The sequence below is a fragment of the Leptinotarsa decemlineata genome, unplaced genomic scaffold, assembly GCF_025532065.1.
Source record: "Leptinotarsa decemlineata unplaced genomic scaffold, Ldec_3_MD MMD2_tig00026299_RagTag_RagTag, whole genome shotgun sequence".
Classification (NCBI taxonomy): Eukaryota; Metazoa; Arthropoda; class Insecta; order Coleoptera; family Chrysomelidae; genus Leptinotarsa; species Leptinotarsa decemlineata.
Genome location: NW_027412676.1, coordinates 11,450,818 through 11,473,312, shown reverse-complemented (window position 1 = coordinate 11,473,312; position 22,495 = coordinate 11,450,818). Strand labels below are relative to the sequence as shown.

The 22,495-nt window shown below is 35.0% G+C and overlaps 1 protein-coding gene across 8 annotated transcripts in view; it reads right to left on the bottom strand.

The window, feature by feature from the left end:
* Nucleotides 1-22,495, bottom strand: part of LOC111511253 (Diuretic hormone 44 receptor 2) — a 329,140-nt gene that overhangs the window by 129,513 nt on the left and 177,132 nt on the right. For 6 of the 8 annotated variants that reach the window (XM_074180594.1, XM_074180597.1, XM_074180601.1 and 3 more), the window contains exon 1: nucleotides 8,591-8,746. The exons of the other annotated variants lie outside the window; for them this stretch is intronic. The gene's annotated coding sequence lies outside the window, so the exon portion shown is untranslated. Of the gene's footprint in view, nucleotides 1-8,590; nucleotides 8,747-22,495 lie in introns of those variants that run through there. 8 annotated transcript variants of the gene reach the window in all.

Genomic DNA, 22,495 nt, shown 5'->3' with positions numbered 1-22,495 from the left:
CCCTTTTCTTGTAAGACAGATTAAAAAGTCTGCAAAATACTGGTGTGAACCATCCGCTTGTGTTAGTAGTGAAATTGTAGGTTTTGTGAAGTTTTTATCAACAGCTTCAGCTAACGACCAGAAAAATCTAGACCCTTTGGGATTGGCAAGCACTTTATCCCTAATTGTGTGATTCTGAAGTTCTTTGCTTTGATTTATCCAAAGTTGAATAATTTCAGCATGGTTCTGCTTCTGGATGAACGAGAAACATCTGCGAGACTAACCTGTGTGAAGTATCTTGCATGAGTTTATGTCGGAAATAAGTCAATCTCCAGTGTGGTATTAGCCGGGGAAGTAGTTGTTTTTCGACAGACTTTACCGGATCCTACTGTGTAGGTAGTTGGGAGAGATTAATATTCCGAAATATCACTTCGACATATTAATTTTTTATATTCTGACATTGACATACTCATTTACATCGCACTCAACTGTTGAGTCTGTTTTATTATGTGATGAATCAATTTTCAAATCGATCATCAATATTTTCCATACAATAATGAAGATTGTGATCAATCTGAAATACTTAGTGTAATAATTCAAAAGTCATTTTTGCGTTAAATGTAATGAATCTGAGTTATATGTTTTCATGTGATCTCACAGGTCAAAATCTGATGGTACCAACTTCAATGAATGTAAAAGCTATTCAATCTATTCTCATAGTTCAATTCATTGATCTTGAAAAGAGTTTTCTGACAAGTGAAAAATCATTGGAAGGGGCAGAAACTTGCTGAAATATTAACCATCATTCTTCGTATCAAACATTATTATTCTCAATTTTATTTGGTAGATTTCCGGGTAAAAGTGAGATAAAAATAATTTTTTAGATGTTGGGTATGATGGACTATTTCCACATGCTCCTTTGACACTATCATCATTAGGTTTTCCGCTTTATTCTTGTCGCTCAGCAAATATCTGAACCATCCTGAGACCACAATTATTTCAAATAATCATTACCTATTTATTTGAAAACGTTCTGCAGTTGGACAAAACGCAACTTTTTGAAAAGGAGTGCACAAATAAGAGATGGATTGTATCAGCTAAATTCGAAATTGGAGCATCATAACGAATAAATTGAAGCAACTCCAATGAACGATTGAATGCATAAATACATGAAATTCGAATACCTTAATGAATATAGTTAATAACTGTTAATAACGAATTGTACAGTTTTCAGACTGAAATTTTTTCAGGAAAAAAGTATAATCGTAGTAAGTTGGTAATCCTGATCACGAATCTGAAGGAATTTTGAGCCTATTTTGTCCCCTAATATGTTTTACCGTAAAAATGGGGTCTTCCATCGCGAGTGGCGGATAGTGTATATCACTTTGGCCAACCCCATTCAGGTGGTAGGTGCATTTTGAGCATTTTCATCAGTCCTGAGAGTTTCATCGTTCTACCTCGAATATTACGGAAGATACGAGGGTGTTTCCATGAGAAGTGAGACACACTGAATATTTCTGTGTGGAAGAGGTGAGTGATAACTTTCCGAATATTGTTTTTTTTTACTGATATATAATTACTTTTTGTCAGTTTGATATTTTGAAGTGGAAATATGAATCGTCAAATTAGAATTCAATTTAGAATCGATAATACTGAAATAGAAATTTTTCAAATAATATTCGTTGAATAATGAACAGAATTGAGCAATTCTATTGGGATAAATCGTTCGACTTCTTTTCCCAATTTACAATTTCCGAGTGAATTCATCCATTGTTAAGTGTTCCTCGATTGAAAGCTTATTAATCTATTAACCTGGCAACAAAAATCGTATAATTGACGTGTTCGATCTTTTTTTTTTAATCATACTGATTTTTTACTAGGCCACTCCGTGTATCTGTGGAAAAATGAATATATTCATTAAGGTTATGACTACGTGAAATGTAGTTGATGTGGAAACAATTCATTTTTGTCTGCGTAGATACAATATTAGAAGTTTCGATCTTGAGAACGTTCATTATTATGGGAAGCGTGAAAACGATTTATTGAACAAGCCAAGTCGGATATTAGACTGTCGAAAGAAAAATTTTCAGTTACACTATGTACGTCACTGGTTTATAAATGAATATCTGATAAGGAATATTTCAACAAAGGAAAATGTCAACAATCGCCAGAAACTTATCATGGTAATAACATTCGAATCAACAAAATCAAAAAAATATTGCGAGAGAGATGCGGCTGAACCTTTGTCAATATTGGAAAAGAACAGATATTAATAATTCCAAAACAGATATATTTCACATTAACCATGCATGAGAGGAGTAACTAACAATATTTGGTTATTACCAGAATTTCTTCATTTTGTTGATTCAGTTGATTTAATATATTATTTTTTGTCTGCCCTTCAAAAGTAATTTAGTTTCAGCATTTAATTTCATTTATATTTCAGTTGTATGTGCAGAATATGTCATTGGTCTATTGAAAAATCCCTTCATTCATGAATAAACGACCAACAAAAGATAGAGATGTGTGTCTACTGGAAAACAATCGTAGATACGGAACCAGATAACTAAAAGTAGAATTGTCAGAAACCCATGCACTCAGTCTCAGCAATATCCGAAAAGTATATTGACAACAAGGAAGAAAATCTATAACAATGAATTCCGTCATTTTCTCAGGTCAGTTGTAAAAGTCAATACATAATTCTGATGAAACACTGCTGAACATTTTCACAGAACTAGCTTATTTTACCTGAGCGTTTGCATGGAGATGCAAGCTTGTTGAAATAGATCATACCTGGTTCCCATTACTAAGAAGAGGAGTTGAAGACGGAAATGAATCTCAACTGAATTTTAAAAAAACATACAGTATATATATATATATATATATATATATATATATATATATATATATATATATATATATATATATATATATATATATATATATATTCATGTAGGTGGACTATCGCATATGACATCTGGGCTTTTCATTATTTTGACTTATGCGAAAAGAACTAGAGCAATTCACAATATGAGGCGAAAATTTTGAAACCGGAGGATTGTTATCCGAAACGTCGATCATTAACGGGAGCTCAGTATAATTTTTTTCAATTGATTTTTTTAACTCGTAGGAAAAATTTATGAATACGATAAATTATTAACTAATAAGAATAATTAGTTGATGAGTTACTAACTAATTAGAATAATTATTAGTGACTTTTTGGGGTGAACATTCAAGTTTGCCCTTTGAACTTCAGCAGATTCTCTATTGATTCAGACTGTGGAAGGTTAAATACTCAAAAAATTTGTGAGAATTATTGAGTCCTCTACAAAAAATGTCTTTCTTTCATCAAACCTGAACCCATACTTCATATGAGTTGCCATTTGAGTCGTTAAATACTACTTTATTGTTGTTTTGAAAGCAAAAAAGGAAGAAAACCGCACTTTTTGCTGGTTTCTTCTTGCAGTGTGTGTTTTTTGAGCTCGGCAATGCAAACTTTCAATGGCCTCCGACGTATGATTCTCCGCACTCGCAGGTTATCCGATAAATGCCATTCTTGGAATCGCAGTCCGCGTTTGGTGGCCTAGTTTTTATGAGGTTGCTACTGATAGTGTTCCCAGATCTGAAGCAGGATCTGATATCATACTTGGACCCAATCCTTTGGTGTTAGGAAGTACAAGTACTGCTTGTGGCGGCTTCTCTTTCTTGTGAGGCTCTTGCTGTCTTCTAGCCTAGGTCTGTTCCAACATCACTTTGGAATAACCATTCCATTGACGATGCCTAGTTTCTTCTCGAGAACTTCCGACACTAAATGAGAAACATTTGTAAACCAAAAACCAACTCACACCGGAATCTGAACCAGGAATCGAACCACCATCAATCGACTAAGAAAAGAATCGTCAAGACTCTAGTAGACCGTGCTTTCGGGCTCTGTAATACAATGGAATGGCCGTAAAGATACATATTTCCTATGAATATATATGATACATATTTCCTATGCCCAACTACAACAAAGGTTTCCTCGATATGTGGTTTGGAATGTAGTATTTTCACGATGTGAAATGTTTTTCTCGTCGTTCATTTGATTTATTGATATATTTGTTGGTTCTTTCCGTCTACATACACCGGCTCATCAAATAATTTTTGCTACCTGAAAATGAAGCAAATCAAGTTGATACTTTCTAATCATTCAATCGTTATATTTTGTTAAAATCATCTTTAGAATTAGATAGCTTTCATTATTTGCTTCCCTAACAAATTCAGTTATTTCGCTATTCAAGACTTCTGATTTCTCTACTCTATAACCAACATTCTTCTGCTAAGGAATGTCATATGCTAGAATTATATCCTCTGTACAAGTTTTGCATTTCTTCATATCCATCCATTTCAAGAATGAAACGAAAACGTTTTCGTACCACTACTTCGATTTTTCAGGCAGCAATTGTGATGTAGCAACAGTCACTGCTTTCAAAATTCCGAAAGGCATATTTTCAAACTCACTATCGCCGCTGCTTCCCATATTTCATTGCGATAATTGCGAATCAAAACCAAGCAAACTTTCAAAAATCAAAATGTCAACTAATTTCATGTCAAACAGCTGTCAGTCGTTATTTCGCTGCCATGACACTGATTTATCGAAACAATACCAATCAATTTTCATATCTTCAATGACAACAATGATGTGATTTCTCCCGGCCTAGTCTGGGTACTTCCCAGACTTCCCGGACATCCCAATTGCTGCCTGAATAATCAAAGTTCAGGTACGAAAACGTTTAAGATTCAATCTCGAAATGGATGGATATGAAGAAATGCAAAACTCGTACAGAGGATGACATTCTAGCATATGACATTTCTCAGAAGGAAAAATGTTGGTTATAGAGTAGAGAAATCAGAAGTCTTGAACAGCGAGATCGATGAATTTAAAAGAGAAGCAAATAATGAAGAATATCTAATGGTAAAGTTGATTTTAACGAAATATTACGATTGAAGGATTAGGTATCAACTTAATTTGCTTAATTTTCAGGTAGCAATAATTATTTGGTTAGCCGGAGCGTGTAGACGAAAAGTACTAACAAACCTGTCAATTGATCTAATGAATTTCAAGAAACAAGCTGACTAGAAGACTATCACAAACAATTACAAACAAAATTGAAATTACCAAGACCGTTCGTGAAACAGAAACTTTACCTTCTTGTTCCGAGCTCTAGAGCTACAGATGAATTTCAGTTATGAAATGAGTACACTCGATAGCAATCAACTTAATATGAGAACATGTTTTCACCCAATTATTCTCATTTCATATTCTTAAATTCATCGAATAACCCTTTTTTATACATGGTTGCGGGTGCAACCTGTTAAATGATCAAATCGATTTAGTTTTCTCACCGGTTTTTAAATTGGTACATCCAATGATAAACTGAATTAACATTCAGGTATCAAGCCAAGTGCCTCAATTGGTACCTACAGGGGTGGTATATAATGGCGAATGTAATGAACCATTGTTAATTTATTATATAAGTTTGAAAATGTCCGTATAGGACGAAACTGTAGTAACGTTTGTTACAAATAAAAGCGATAAAAAACAAAGAAAGTTTCATTTCTCTTTTCTTCGGTACAAGTAATCATGAAATCACTAGGATGCTGTGTAAAAAACTGCTATTTTCAACTGAAGAACGAATTCTTTACGCAAGATGAGGGACAGCCAATGGTATTGTCACTTTTACCAGTTATAGCCAACATAGGTATATATGAAGTTGTTTGAAATTCTGGCCATTGAGGAAGCCCACAAGAAGCTCCGACTTCATAATATGCAACCATGGAAATATAGAACTAGACACAACGAATTGCCATTCTTAGTCGTATTGGTGAAGAGAACCGACAGATGGGATAGATGGGAAACATATGTATTTGAAAAGTCACTCACACAGGACAGTATCTGAACCTAGAATCCAACCACCATCTATCGACTAAGAGAGAAATCATGAAGACTCTAGAAGACTGTTCTTTCGGGCTTTGTGATACAAAGGAAGATCTCGAGGAGGAACTAGGCATCATCAAAAATGACCTTCAACGGAATAATTTCTTCAAAGTAATGGTAGAACAGACTTTGGCTAACAGCAAGAGCCTCACAAGGAAGAGAAGACGCCACAACTAGTACTTGTACTTTCCTGAATCAGAGGATCGTCGGAAAAGATCTGGGAACACTATCCGTAGGAGCCTCACGAAAATCAGGCCTCCAAATGCGGGCTGCGATTCCAAGAATTGCATTTACCGGATGTTCTGCGAGTGCCGAGAATCATACATTAGTGAAACAAAGAGGCCATTGAAAGTTCGCATTGCCAAGAACAAGAAACATACACAGCGAGGTGAAACTAGCGAATCAGGAATAGCAGAGCATGTTTGGACTCGTCAATATAACATCAAGTGGTCTCAAGCTGAAATCATCCACAAAGAGGATCACTGGTTTGGGAGAAAATTCAAAGAAGCCGCATAGATGTTGTTCAACAACGCATTTAGCCAAGCTAGCGTAGAGATACGCAACATATAGAAACCTATAATCAAACGGAACACGACCAACTCCCGCCAAACGGCTAGCTCCCGCTAAAACCGATTAATCGGTGAGAGGAAAGAAGGGATACGTGAAGGCACTCAAATGACCTATAAATAATCAGATCTAAGAGGAATAAGCCCAGTCATCACCCGAATACGATTATGCAGTAACGTCGTGAAGTAACTTTGCTTGAAATCTTTCAATTCTCAATGTTCATTTCTTGTTAATAATTTTGTATTTTCATTTCTTGTTGATAGTTCAATTTTTAATTTTTGCTCGTACATTATTTCATTGTAATTTCAGTTTTTTTGCTAATGAAATGCACCACGGCACATTGTCAACCACCTTCAACTGTTTTTTTAAATGAGACTTAGGTAACCATTTAAAGAGAAAAAGAATCTTCTGAAGGAGTGCAGATGATCTTGCATGTTCAAAATCTCAAATATTGGACAAAATTATTGAAGATGACTCGAATAATAATAATTTACAGTTTCCCATGGACTCGACAAGGGTGTAACGAATGAAAATCGCGTCTGCCGTTTTTTATTGACATTTTTCACCATCTCAAACTAAAAAATCATGTCTTCAATCAAGCACTTTTCCCAATCATTAAAAATACAATACTCTGCTCGACGCGCGTTCTACCTACCAAGTTGGCGTTTCAGAATATTCAGGTGATTTGGAAAAAGCATGTTTTTGGGTTCATTCTACACCTGAGTTTCCAGTTTTTCCTTCATTGAAGTCTAGTAATTGGTCTTTCTGTATACGTACATCAGAGTTCATAATTGTGCAATTGTTAAACCATCCTACGTGTGCGTTCGTTGGATAAGTAGTAATCATCCATTTAAATATATTGTTAACACTTTTCTCATCTCCTGATGATGCTAACTTGGTTAGTGAAAACAGTTTTTCCAGTAGATTGAGAGGTTACAAAAGATGGATTGACAGGACTGGAAATAGCCATAACGCTATATAGGCGCTCAAAGATTTATTCACGTACATTACCTAGAACTGTAGGCCAATAAATGATGAATCATCATACTAGTGTTAACATGACTCAAATACAATTTCAACAGATTTTATGGTCTTGTAAATGGAAATGCTGTAGATGGGAATCTATTGCATTAATACGATTATCCTGACAAAATAAATCTGGCTGGAAGCAACTTTTTCGATGACTCATGCTAAACTGTACGGAAGTGGTACGAGAATCTAACGACAAATTTATGTGAAACATTCGATCAGTTCCAATCAAATAGCTCTGCTATTATCTGTCACTGTACTTTTTGGAAGATTCCCAATTCAACTTAGGTGTATCCATATCACATAAAACTAGTACAGGTTCTACTGCCAAAGGAAATTAATTCAACTACCAGCATGTATATGGAAATTATTTCTTGCAGAAACTCTGCAAGTTGTGAACCACAAAATATGTGACTCATGCAGGAAATGGTATTTGAAATTTGAAAATGTATGTTCCATATTCTCCATTTATACACCACCGACTTTTGTATTGCTGCTATCTATCTCCATGAAATCAACGACATTATAACATAACCTATGGTCAACATGTGAAGTTTTTATTTTCAATAGTTTTGAATTATTTTTGAACATATCTTCATGATAACGTTATCATGAAAAACGTAGGTACGTTTTTGATAATTTATCAAAAAAATTCACTCCTTGAATTCAACGTCAATTCTTCTAAATCACCCTGTATATTCTAGTGGATTGAAACGACTTTCAATTCTTCAAAATTGTATTTTTGGAATGAATGTCACAGATTACGGAGAAATTGAAATTTGATTATTGGTATTACTATTTGAGAAATTTAGAAGTTTTTGAGAAACTGTCAAGTTAAAAACCATTATTTGGGTTAGAAGACTCTGTTATAATGAAAACGTTTTTTGTAATATCTTATTTTGAAAGTTTTCTGAGGTTAAAAAGATAATAACTTTTTTGAGAGGAAGTTTCTGCAAGCAATGATTTCCAAATAATAACTTTCTGTGAACAATTCTATTACATAACGATAAGATATTTCTATAAACATGCTCAACTCACTGCGTATCAGCTCTCAATACAGAATTTAATTCCATCTATGAAATCACATCACAGCCGTTTAGTTTCAACAAAAAATTCAACACCTAACAAACAGTAAACTAATTATCTTTATCGAACGTGCGAGATACCGAATACAGAATGAATTGAATTAACGCAAATGTATACCTCATTAACTATGGTAGCTATTTTTCAGGTTATCAGATTGTTTGCATTGGGGAATGTATAAATTCATTGTTCTGTTTATTCTCGTATTGAAAGGATAGAGCTGTAAACATCTTTGATCAGTACCATGAGTGGGAACTCAATTTTATTGTGGGTGAAGCACGTTATGTTATATTCCGTCAATATTCATTGGGAACTAATTGAAATAATTTCTATTTGCGCCAGATTAATGTAGACACTGAACTAACAAATATTTCGCCAACTTCAATCGGAATGGGTATTTTGTCAGTATTTTTGTACTGAAACTTGAAGTACAGTATAAAAAATTCAGGATTAATGAGTATCTTAAATGTATGTGAATGTATCGTGAAATTTATCGACTATACTTTACAGCGATTGAGTAAATTGAATTTTTTTTAGTTAAGACCAAATACAGACAATTGCTTTAACGTTTGTTTGAAGGAAGGAAGTCCACAACGAATTGCCATTCTTAGACGTATTGGTGAAGAGGACCGACACGAAATTGGAATCATCTGTGTATCGTAAAGCCACTCATACAGAAAAGTATCTAAACTAGGAATCCCAACAACCATCAATCGACTAAGAGGGGAATCATCAAGATTTTACTAGATCATACAGAAAAGTATCTAAACTAGGAATCCCAACAACCATCAATCGACTAAGAGGGAAATCATCAAGACTTTACTAGACCGTGCTTTCTGGCTCTGAAATACGAAGGAAGGTCTCGAAAAGGAACTAGGCATCATCAAAAATGACCTTCAATGAAATGGTTACTCAAAAGTGATGATGGAACAAGCTTCAGCTAGGAGACAGCAAGAGCTCCACAAGGAAGAGAAGCTGCCACAACCAGTACTTGTACTTCCTCCCTACATCAGATGCTTGTCGGAAAGGATAAGACAGATTAGGTCCAAGTATAACATTAGAACCTGCTTCATATCTGGGAGCACATATCTGTAGCAGTCTCACAAAAACCAGGCCACTAAACGCGGAATGCGATTCCAAGAATTGCATTAACCGAATACCCTGCGAGTGCGGAGAAACATATACATCGGTGAAACTAAGAGGCCATTGAAAGTTCGCATTGCCGAGCACAAGAAACACACACAGCGAGAAGAAACCAGCAAATCCTGAATAGCGGAGCATGTTTGGAGACTCATCAACATAACATCAAGTGGACTCAGGCTGAAATCATCCACAAGGAGGAACACTGGTTTAGGAGAAAATTCAAAGAAGCCGTATATATGTTGTCCAACAACGCACTTAGCCAAGCTAGCGTAGAGATACGCAACATATGGAAACCTCTAATCAAGCGGAACACGACCAACTCCCGTCAAACGGTCAGCTCCCGCTAAAAACTAATGAAGTGGAGAGAAAAAACAAGGGATAGGTGAAAGCAGTCGAATGACCTATAAATAATCAGATCTTGATGGAAGTCCAACAGTTATCACCCGAAGACGATTGTGGATACCAACAATTGAAACGTCGTGAAGTAACTTGGTTTGGAATCTTTTAATTTTTTATTTTCATTTCTTGATAATAAGTATTTCATTTTCATCGCGTGGTGATAGTTTTTTTTTATTTTTTTGGTTGTTGCTTGTATTTTATTTCATTGTTATTTGCTTGATATAATTGTTATTTTTCACAGATTCTTTCAGGTATTTCAATCAATATAATCATATTAGACAATGGAACTCTGAACTAATGAAATGCAATTGTTTTAACACTTTGGACTCTGCTCCAGTGCATGAAGTACTTCATCAAGTTATTATACTGACCTGGTTTAACTTCCAGAAGACCTTCAGGTGGACGATAAAATTTTTCTCAATGTGACCATTCGAACAACGGGTGTATATATAAATATTTTCTTCTTGATAAATGGTCTGCATGCATCTTCTTGCAAGTAACCTTGCTTTCTTTAACGTCTTATCATGCCATTTTTTTTCAGTGAGAAGGCAACTCGAATCGATTGAATTATGTTTTTAGACTGACTTTAATAATAAATGATAATGATATTGAGTATTTTACCCTGCTTTCTACTTGCTACGGTAGTTATCTTTCAGAGAACCCTCAGGATATGAGCCTTTGCTCACGAAATTTTATACAATCTACGAAAAAGGATTTTTTTGACACGTGACACGTGAGTCTGTTGTTTATATTCAATCATAAATCAAAAACAGTGGAACAAAATTTCTCAACACAAATTAAAATAGCATTTGAACTCATTTTGATCATAAATCATTGAAGAGCAGAAGTGTAGGTTTACGAAATACTGATAAATCAATAATAAATTTTAATGGGATGGCCTGAAAAGTCATGTACTTTGGCCCAGCATAACATATGGCCCGTAAAGTAAATAATTCAATGGAGAGAAAATAGTATGCAAACGAAACTTGTAGTAAACAGAATTGTAAATAACGTAACAAGGTCGGGAGAATCAGACGTGCAATGTTGGAAAGAGTCGGATATTTCCGTCTACTATTGATTGTTCTGAAGCGTGATAGCAAGGACAAACGAAAAGTGAAGTGTTAAAAAGTGAAGTGTTACAATTATTCCACTGATCTGTTAGTATCGATTCGATATATGGATTCTCATAAAAATAAGTTTCTTCATCAATATTTATCAATTCTCAATGGAAATATTTCAATTCTTATACCTTTAAAATATTCAGTGTAGTCAGTCAATGCTCGTTTTGCTAACCAAGTAAGCATCATCAAAATATCACTATCGGAAAGATAACTAGTTCTAATCATCTCCGTGCGGTACTTACTTGGATACTACCAGAACAAAATCCAGCTCTCGACGCGCGTTTCGCTAACTAAATCACTATCATCTATAAGTGATTAGAAATATTTACATCCTCTAGTTATCTCCTAATGAGGTAACTTGGTTAGCAGAACGTGCGTCTGGATACAGTATTTCATTATACTGGCAGAAAGGTTTTTTGATAGATTCATGAACATTTCTTCTGCAGATAACGATGAAATTATTGAACATTATGAAAAAAATGATATGCACGGGGTCACCAAGAGGAGCCTACCGCACATTTGTGGTATCAGTTAGCAGACTTATCATTTATAGACAATCACTAACATGACCACGTATGCAACTATAGTTATCTTTGTGATATCTGGGTCGGGAATATAAATACTGGAAAATGTTACCGAGTGTATTTGATATGAATCAAAAGGAGTTGTTTCTGGCTATTGGCCTTGTTAGCGTAGTACAGCCGAGGGTGAAGATGGGTAACACTTATTCCTCGGAAACTATACACACTACATGGGCTGTAAAGTATCGGGCCCAACACATAGATGACGCTGATTTAATTGTAACTACCGCTTTTGTAGTTAGTACTAATCTTCAAAAGGAAACAGAAAAAATCACAAAATCCTTTTGAATGATCGAGAAGTGGAGCTATGTGAGTTATCTGATATTGTAAAGATATCAAAAGAACGTCTTGACTATATTTCATGAGCATTTGACTGAGAGAAAGCTCTGTTCAAAGTGGGTGCCGCTCGAGTTCACTGTTGACCAAGAACAAGAACATCTTGATGAATCTGAGCAGATTTTGGCCATGTTCAAACATAACAAATTGGAATTTCTGCATCAATATGTGACAATGGGTCTATCACTTCACTCCGGATTCAAAACGATCGTCATCTGAGTGGAGAGCAACTGGTGAACCTCGTCCAAAGAGCCCGAAAGCACAATAATCGGCTGAGAAGATTATGTTCTGGATGTTTTGAGATGTGCATAACGGACATACCTTCAACGGTGAATTTTATATTGCGTTATTGGTACGTTTGGAGGCTGAAATTGTGAAGGAAATATATCATATGGCTAGAAAATCAATGGCAAAAATACATGAAAAAAAAACTTCGAATTGCTCCCATATCCACCAACTTCGGCAGATTTGGCTCCCAGCGACTAATGGCTGTTCGCAGACCTCAAAAATATGCTCACAGGTAATTTTGAGGCAAAAAATACATCGTTCTTCAAAAGTGGTTTCGAAATGTTAGAGCCGTGCTGGAATGATTGTGTGGGTCTTGATGGAGGTTACGTTAATGAATATAGCCAATTTTGAACAAAAAAACGCGTTTTCTTTCTTTGGTCCGGGACTTTTCAACGCATGCGTTATGCATGAAGTCACGGGACTCAGATGTCATGCAAGTAAGTTGGGTTAGGTTAGGTCCAGAGTGAGTGGGTCTATTCGAACCTCCACCGCAACCCACAATGATTTATTGTGGGTTGCGGTGGAGATGGAGTTATCAACTCTCATAATCTCCATATATGGGCCGAAGAAAATCCCCATGGGATATTGCAAACCAAACACCAACGGAAATTCAACGTGAATGTTTGGGCTGGTATCATAGGAAACCATCTTATAGGACCATTCGTTCTACAGGACCGATTGAATGGAGAACGTTATTTGGAGTTCATTCAGAACGATTTGAATGGACTTTTGGAACATGTTCCATTGCAAACCCGAAGAGATATGTGGTTTATGCATGATGGTGCTCCTCCTCATTTTAGTTTGATTGTGCGTGACCATCTGAACCATATTTTCCACAATAGATGGATTGCACAAACTACACTTAAACGATTTGATCTCCACTAACTTTATTGAAAATAATCATAACATGTTTCGCTAAAACATTAGCTTTTTCAAATGATTAATACATCCAAGCATCCTTACATTCATATTTATATACTACAGGTAAACCACAATCGAGACTACCTGTAAGAAATTACCTGAAACTCTACATCACATACCTGCTCGATTATGCTTACCTAAAGCAAATTGCCTACCATCTACATCAATAATAATTCTTTATGGGTTTTTAAGAAAACAAGTTCAATAATGGTGATCTATTCAAATCTAATTGGTCATTCATTAGAATATTTGAATTTGAAAAAAAAAAAAAAAAAAAAATTCAAATATTCTAATGAATGACCAATTAGATTTGAATAGATCACCATTATTGAACTTGTTTTCTTAAAAACCCATAAAGAATTATTATTGATGTAGATGGTAGGCAATTTGCTTTAGGTAAGCATAATCGAGCAGGTATGTGATGTAGAGATTCAGGTAATTTCTTACAGGTAGTCTCGATTGTGGTTTACCTGTAGTATATAAATATGAATGTAAGGATGCTTGGATGTATTAATCATTTGAAAAAGCTAATGTTTTAGCGAAACATGTTATGATTATTTTCAATAAAGTTAGTGGAGATCAAATCGTTTAAGTGTAGTTTGTGAAATTACTATGGATCTTCATCAAGTAACGGCCGAATCAATCAGAAAAAAAAAAAAAAAAAAAAAATAGATGGATTGGTAGAGGTGGGCCATATTCATGGCCATCGCGGTCTCCGGATTTAAATCCATTGGATTTCTTTCCGTGGGGGCATCTAAAAAACCTTGTTTACGCTACACCTATTCACACAAGAGATGCATTGTTGAATAGAATAACATTACATTGTGAAGCCATACGAAACGACCCTGGAATGCTATTTCAAGTACAGAGAGGGTGTCTTCGCAGACTAAGAAAATGTATAAAGAGAGAAGGTGGTCATATCGAGCAGTTTCTGTAGGGGATTTTTCATTTCTGTTTGCTCTTGAGGCTCTTGAGTTTCGTTAGTTAAACGTGTTTGCATTATAAAAATTCGTTATGAACATTTTACCTATCATTTCCATTTTCCTTAAAAACTAATATTTTTGAATAATGGTAGACATCTCAGGATAAATGTTGTTGAATTAACGTTATCATTATTATTTCTGCTTTGATAATTATTCATTTCAAATAATGGTGGACGAGCGGGTTTGATGTCGTCGAGTGAAACTACATTTTTATCAAGACTCGTTGCTCCGATCGACTTTCCACACGAGTACTTTTATTCAGAAAATTGTCCAAGTAACCTTAATTTGTTGAAAAATATTGAAAAATATCTGTCATTTCAAAGTTTTGGGGTGTGGACCATCGGGGGTAGTCCGTTCCTGACTTTGTAGCAAAACAACTGACTCCTGCATGAAAGCTCCTCGAAGGAATTCATTTGTTTAGTCAATTACCAAAATTTGGATGATTTTGAATATTCACTTGAAAAGTTATCAAAGAAAAACATTTTTCATTTTGTAACTTCGAGGGCCCGTTACTTGGTAACGAAGGATTTTAGGAAAAAAAGTTATATGAAGTACTGGTGATATTTTGACCCCATCTATACATTCCCGAGAGGAAAAGAGGAAGTCCAGGGACACCCTGTATAAGAATCACAACGTTTATATAGGTGAGTGGGAAAGTAGCCATTCAAATAACAGGGTGATGATTGAAAATACTTCTGAATACTACTTACATATATATATATATATACAATCGACCGCTTCAAAAACACTTCACCAACTTTCTTCGAAATCTTCTGATAATTCCTCTTTCATATTCTCTATTTCACTATCACCATCGTCATTTAAATCAATAAAGAATGTTTTTCCACCATTAATATGGAAGTGTCCAATCTCCATCTGGTCTAGGTTGGATTGTTCCAATCGCTCCGCACACAATTCAATAACGTAAATTTCCGCTTGAAATACAGTCTTATATGTTCCTAGGCAGATTGATATCTCTGTCCTGGGTCTGTGACTGAAAACATCTGTTTTGATCCACCTGTGAACCAACAACTATCTGCTCTTAATATTTCCTCCTCCCGGAGGAATCAGTCCTCTCCACTGGGGAACAGTACTTTATAAGGCAGTTCGTAGTTGACAGAGGAATGGAGTCAGAGGTCATTTCCAGTGTCAACCAACAGTCTGTTGCACTCTGCATTAAATTTATTTGTGCAATTAGCAATGTGCAAAAGTCTATATGCTGCCTCTCTCTCTCTCTCTCTCTCTAGAAGGATCTCCTTGGCATCTGACGGTGTGGTACTAATGGCACCACTGATGGCCAGACAAGCCTGTCTCTGTCAGCCAGAGAGCTTCGCCTGGGCAGTTTTCAGTAAAGCCTTCGGCTACCAGGCAATTGCACCATAAGTAATCATTGGTCTAACAATCATCACATAAATCCAATAAATTTGTTGGGGACAGAGCCAGACTGTTCATAGGGACAATATGGTTTCGTGTGAAACTTTTTCCAAGTGAGCGTTCCACGTGAATTCTTTATCAAGAACAATGACAAGATTTTTCACCCCCGTTCTAAATGGAATTACGTCAACATGTCACGCAGTTAGCTTCAGTTGCCTAGATGGTCATCTTATTTGTTGCCTAAGAATGATAGGTTCCTCACTGATACCACAACTATGCGGTTGACTCCTGTTGGTGATGTCGTGCACATGTGTTGTTTTTAGTGTTATATTCGTTCATTCTACCTCCCAAATACAAAAAAATATAACCCTCTTTTTAAATCTTATGTCACATTATGATAATGGAAATCTGATGAAACAATTATTGGTTGATAATTGAATAACTTTTTGGTTCTCTTGAAAAAAAATTTTCCATACATTCTATTGCATATAGATGACAGAAAACGATGATAAATTGTTGTTATTCATCAGATTCTTGCATAATAAGTGGAGAAGATGTTACTTCTGTATTAATCTTCCTCCGTCTGTCTGAAAAAATAAAATTATTTTGAAGGATTTGAGGGTTAGAAATAATGTGAGAAATCAATCATAAAATTTTGAACAGAACATACAGACTCCGAATCTTCACAGTGAACAGAAAAAGGTCTTCTTTGTGAATAATAACAGACACAACATTGGGCTTAAGCAGTATCACGAAAAATATACTAAAAAGGAAGTGCTTGCTTACTTTTACTTTTTTGTCAAAATACCGATCTGAAATATGGTATGAAAGTTTCATTAACAGTTTGACTACAGTTTTTACGCATAATTCGATGTATCTGGTTTTATATGATTCATAAGAGTATATTGGGAATGAGACACTTCTTAAACAAGGATGAGGTAGATCTTTATATAGTTCGATATTCAATAAATCAGTTGACCATATTTTCGTATGTTCATTTCAATATCAGCAGATGCTTGATAAAGAGTCATTGAGCTTATCACCAACTCACATTCCTCAAATATGATGAATATTTCATGATATGCAGGGTAGTATAGAATACAAGGAATGAATTCGATACTGAAAATTATCAATTGATATTGTTTTATGCTCATTTTCCCCATCAAAGTTTCAAAGGAAACATCATTCACACACCTTGATTATCTGGGATGTCACTGCAGTTAATCTCTCTGGTTATAAGCCCTACATGGCATCCAATTTACGTTCAGTGTTGTAATATCCACATTGATGTTAATGGAAAATGAGCACATCTAGGTCAAATAAGCTGGTGTACTGACCATGTTCAACATATTCAGGTAGAATTAAGTCGTTCACTACTGTTTTGTAATTGGAAACTAAAAAGGTTCTCTGCACAGTATTAGTACATGAGCCGTTAAACTGAGCCATTTTGAATATTTCATCACAGGAAATGGAGAAAATTTGTGATGGATAGGTCAGTTGATTCCAAAATAAGTCAATATATCAGGTTGAGATATAAGAAACAAAATTTGAAGAAGTTTAGGAATATAGAGAAAAAAAAATCGTTGAGGTAGCTATAAAAACGAAATGATCATAAATGCATCATTGAACTGTTGTGAGCTGATTTCTCAATATGTTTTGGGTTTTTCCTTACTGAGAATTCAGTTCTTAACTGAATTGCGTAGACTATTGAAAAAATGAGGTTATTGTTCAAATTTAACAGGATACATACTTTTGATTGATGATTTTTTTCATTCATTTTTTGGATACATTCTTATGGGGTACACTGAAAAATAGAGTTTAAGGTCAGAGGGCATATCAAAATATTGAGGACCTTGAACACAGCATTATTAGAGAATTTGGAAGATTAAGGAGGATGGAAATTAATCGTGAAGTGAATAATATTCGAAGGTCAGTATTTTTATCATTTGCTATGATTTACTTTTGTTGTTGTGATTTATTTTTTTTACATTTTAGTTAATTATTGTTATTTGTTCGAAGTTCTGTTTTAATTAAAAAAGACACTAATTCACCTCATATATGCCTGATAAATTTGTATCATTTCTCTTTTTTCTTAATTCGTGAAAGTCATTTTTCGCCAAAAATTCAATGACTTGTACAATAACAAAATGTCATTGAGTGTAATAAATTGAATGTCAAATTTATAAACATCAAAGTCGGATAGCAAATCTGAAAACAACATTATGTCGCAGGGAAAAAGTGGCAACGTGGAAGTGCAATTTATTTTCAAACCCTTAAAAAAATAAAGCCAGAAAAAAACAAAAATTTTTTTCTGAAATTTCTGTTTTTTTCGGATATCTCCGGATATACTCGGAATTTCAGATCTTTCTCAACGGCATATTGTTAGTCAGATAAATGCGCAACTTTGCCCTAATTTCTCCATCTTCGTATCTCTCATAGTTTCCGAGATCCCAATGGTGAGGATCGAATTCGAAACACCCTATATATGACACGTCACATTTCACAAATGATATTTTATCTAATATTACTTATATAGGATTAACAACACATGGTACACAAAAATATTGTTCACTCTTTCAGGGAGTAAAAACAACTTGTTTCCACAAAGTCTGACTTTTTTCTTGAATTTGAGAAAATTCGTTTCACTTCTGATGCTCTGCGGTAATTAATTGAAATATTTTTCCATGGCATAAAGTGACGAACCTTCGTACTCATTACGGTTTATTTTTTCCTGATGGAAGTCGTTTCTCCGTCTCGTTTGATGAGCGTGCTAGCAAATGGGAATGTATATGAACGTAGCTTATTATTTTTTTAAAATAAATATATGGTGATGTGAGAATTTTTTTGTCTTGGAATGTTTTCTTACAAGACTATCTGTATTTGAGATCAAAAATTAGTCCAATGAAACGTTTTTGCATTATAAAAATTCTATTTATTTCTGATGAGTGTCCCCAAATGATAATATTTATATCGAGCTTAGAATACACCAGACCCTAGTATATATCCAAGAGATTATGTCTTAAAAAATTCAATTTCATTGTCAGGTATGCCGAATACGTTTGTTTTAGAGAAGTGCACAAGTATTCGATTTGATTATTGAAATCAATTTATTGTCAAGTTGTGTTCCAAGAAATTTTGTATATTCTGTTGTTTCGAAACCAAGATTTATTTGGAGAGGGCGCTGATACTTACTTGAAAACTGAATAAATGTTGTTTATTTATTAAATGGTTGTTTCTACCCCAACATTCCTATTCATTGATTACTAATTTCATTTTATTTTCAATTTAATTTAGAACTGAGGCCGCCAATGATTGTTGCGTCATCGGCATACATGAAAACGTAACATTTTGAGGTAGTTCATTAACATTAAGTAGAAATGATAGTGGTCCAAGCACCCCTCCCTGTGGGGTCCCCAATTGTCGTTGACTTTAACGACTCTCTCATCCCCATTTCATATATATTTTGACACTAATACTTCGGGTTGACTGTTTCAAATGCTCGGCTTGAATCAAAAAATATTCCAACTTTATAGTATCCTTCTTTATGCCATCAAAAATATATTGAATCATATCAGTTGATGCTGTTTCGGTTGATTTTTTTTTTCTAAATTTGTGTTGACAAGAACTTATCAAATTATTTTGTTCCGAAAACTTACCGTTCTGTTGTGAATTGCTTTTTCCATTATTTTCGAGATAGAGCTCAGAACACATATGCCACGATAATTTTCCATAGCTGTGGGATCCCGTTTTTTATAAACTGACATGACTTTTTAAATTCTTAGTTGGTTTGGAAAATACCTTCCTCTACTGATTTATTGATTAGGATAGGTAAGTTTTTCGTCAAATTAGCAACTCCTCCAAATACTTTCATAGGAATCTCGTCAACACCTGCTGTGTCAATAGGATGTGAATGACAACGATTTACCTGGACGCTCTAGTACATTAACAACCAGGTAAACTGTTGAGAAAGTGAAGAAAATTGCTATGGAGAATCGTCGAATCACTATTAAAGAAGTTGCTGAGAATCTCGGTATATCGAGATGCTATGCAATTTTTTCATAAATTTTGGGCATGAAGCATGTGGCAGCAAAGTTCCTTCCAAATTTGCTGAATTTTCACCAAAATAACCGTCGCATAAGCATCGCTCAGGAATTATTCAATGACGTCAATGGATATCTAGTTTTGCTGGTGACGAATCGTGGGTATATGGTTATAACATCAAAATCAAAGTCCAATCGTCCCAATGGAAGAGCCCAGGAAAGTCAATACCAAGAAAGCACGACATGTTCGATCAGATGTCAAGGCTTTACCCACTACTTTCATCGATTACCGGCGCGTAGTGTATCAGGATTTCTTGCCACATGGAGTATTATCTCGCCGCTTGCGAGGAGCAATACGAAGAAAACGCCTCGTGTTGTGGAAAAATATTTCATGGATTTTGCATCACAATAATGCATCTGCTCACTTCGTCATTGCTGGTTCCTGATATATTTGCCAAAAACAACACCGTTACCATACCTCAGCCACCATTATCACCAGATTTGGCTCCTGCGACTTTTTTCTGTTTTGAAAATTGGAGAGACTCATGAAAGTACGGCATTTGGCGACAAACCAAAAACTGCATATCAGAACTGCTTCGAGGGTTGAAGAAAAATGCCGGCACAAGTGTATTATATGTAAAGGGAATTACTTTGCAGGAGAAATTTATGAACAAATAAAAACTTTTTCGAAAAAATTGAAGTTTGTCATACTCTTGCCGTTGAGCTAGTTTCTAAATGCATGTATTATATTTTTGCTGACAATATTTCATGGAGCTCATTGTGTTTTCTCACATTATTTGACTCATATTCATTTCTATAGGTGAGAATCTGAAACGTTAGGCAGAAACTAGTGTCCACAATTACGTGACACTTCGTGAAAATCAAGCAAGCTATTGTTTGAAGAGAGACGAAAAAGAGTCTGTACAGGCTACATGTAATTTGTTTATCGCAACTCAACTTGTATTCTATTTCATCCAATCCCGCGTCTTGTTGTGTTTATGTGGTGAATAGAAAAGTTTTCCTGTATTGTACTTTTTCATTCCAATATTCCACAATAAAATTTGATGGCGGGGAAAATGAAATCTTTTGTATTTTTTGGATATTTGTGATCAATTTGGATTTCAAATTTGAGGTGCTGTTAGCCGAGTTTTGTGCATTGTGGAGCTGTCAGTAAACTCTGATCACTAATTCTGAGCATCCTTGTGCATCACTCGACGAAATCCGTCCTGATTTGGTGTAGTATCTACACCGAGAGAAAGCCGGATCCTATGATTTCACATCTAAATTCATACATACGAGGTTGGAGAATAATCCAAGGAAACTGTATTGCACCAATTGATAATGTATCTGACAAAAATAGAATGAGGATTGCTGATTCGACAAACAAATATTTTTGATTTTCACTTCTGCAACTATATACAAAAAATTGTGAGAAAGGAGAAGGAGAGGGAGAAATAAATGAATTTTGAACCATTTACAAAAATGTGAAGATAATGCATAGCAATTACTTACAAATACAAACTGGAGAAAAAAGCCCACTTCGAAACAGCTACTTCAATATGAACATTGAATTATACAAAAACCACCTTTTTTATGCAGTTTGTTCTCCAAGCATTTGGTATAGAATTGAATCAGATATTATTCACAGAAACGCTACACAATATAGTATATGAAAAGAATAAAATTTAATTCACATGAAACGATGTCATCCTCGAAGGCGGACATTGAAGTTTGGGAATAAGATATTTTGTCTCAGCAACACCAATCTGAATAACATCACGAGATGAAGATTATATATTTCATAGACAGTTCCAAGGTGTGCAGCTATCTCTAGCAGGTGTCTTCTATTGAATTCAAAGGCCGCTTCACACTAATACCTCGCGCCTTCACCAACAATTAAAACAGCTTCAACGTGCTTTGTTGGTAATCAAAATGAGCTGAAATCATTGGAATAGGAGCTTCAAAAATATTCAAATGTGAAGAGGAACTCATGTACAGAAAACAATTGGAGCACCGGAACAATACCCAACACGAGCACTGGAACAAGAGAACAATGAGAACACAGGATAAACAACGAAGATACAAGAAACAGCAATAATGCTAGAAACAACAAAAGTAACGGAAACTGGTCTGGGAGTTGATACAACAAGATATTTCGATAGTGTTGTCAAGTTTACAGTATAAATCGATAAGCGATTGTTTTCCATGATAATCTAAGGGCAACACTTGCTTTTCATTCATTGAAATGGGTGTAATTGAATTTTTCGAAATAGATTCAGCAAGTTTGTAAATGATCTCAATTTTAGCTGCTTATTCAGTTACAATTCTTTCTTGAAAACTAACGGTTATTTCGATTTTGCAATATGTAGGTAAGTACTTTTATTTCAGTTGACAAAATGTTTCCTCAGTTCACCGAGTTTCATTCCAATAAATACGGTGTTTTCATGAGGAGTGGAACAAATCGGTTTTCTCAGAACTGAACATTTGTTAGCGAAAATTTGATTCCGAGTTCATTGGAATTTTGAGCCTATATAGTTCCCTAATACTATTTTTCCCAGTACTGAATGATTTCATCTTTCCTATCGTGCAGTTTATGTCACTCAGATCAACCTTAGATAAGATTCAGGCTCGTCGCTGGTATATCTACCGATTCTAAAATATACAGAGCTCCACT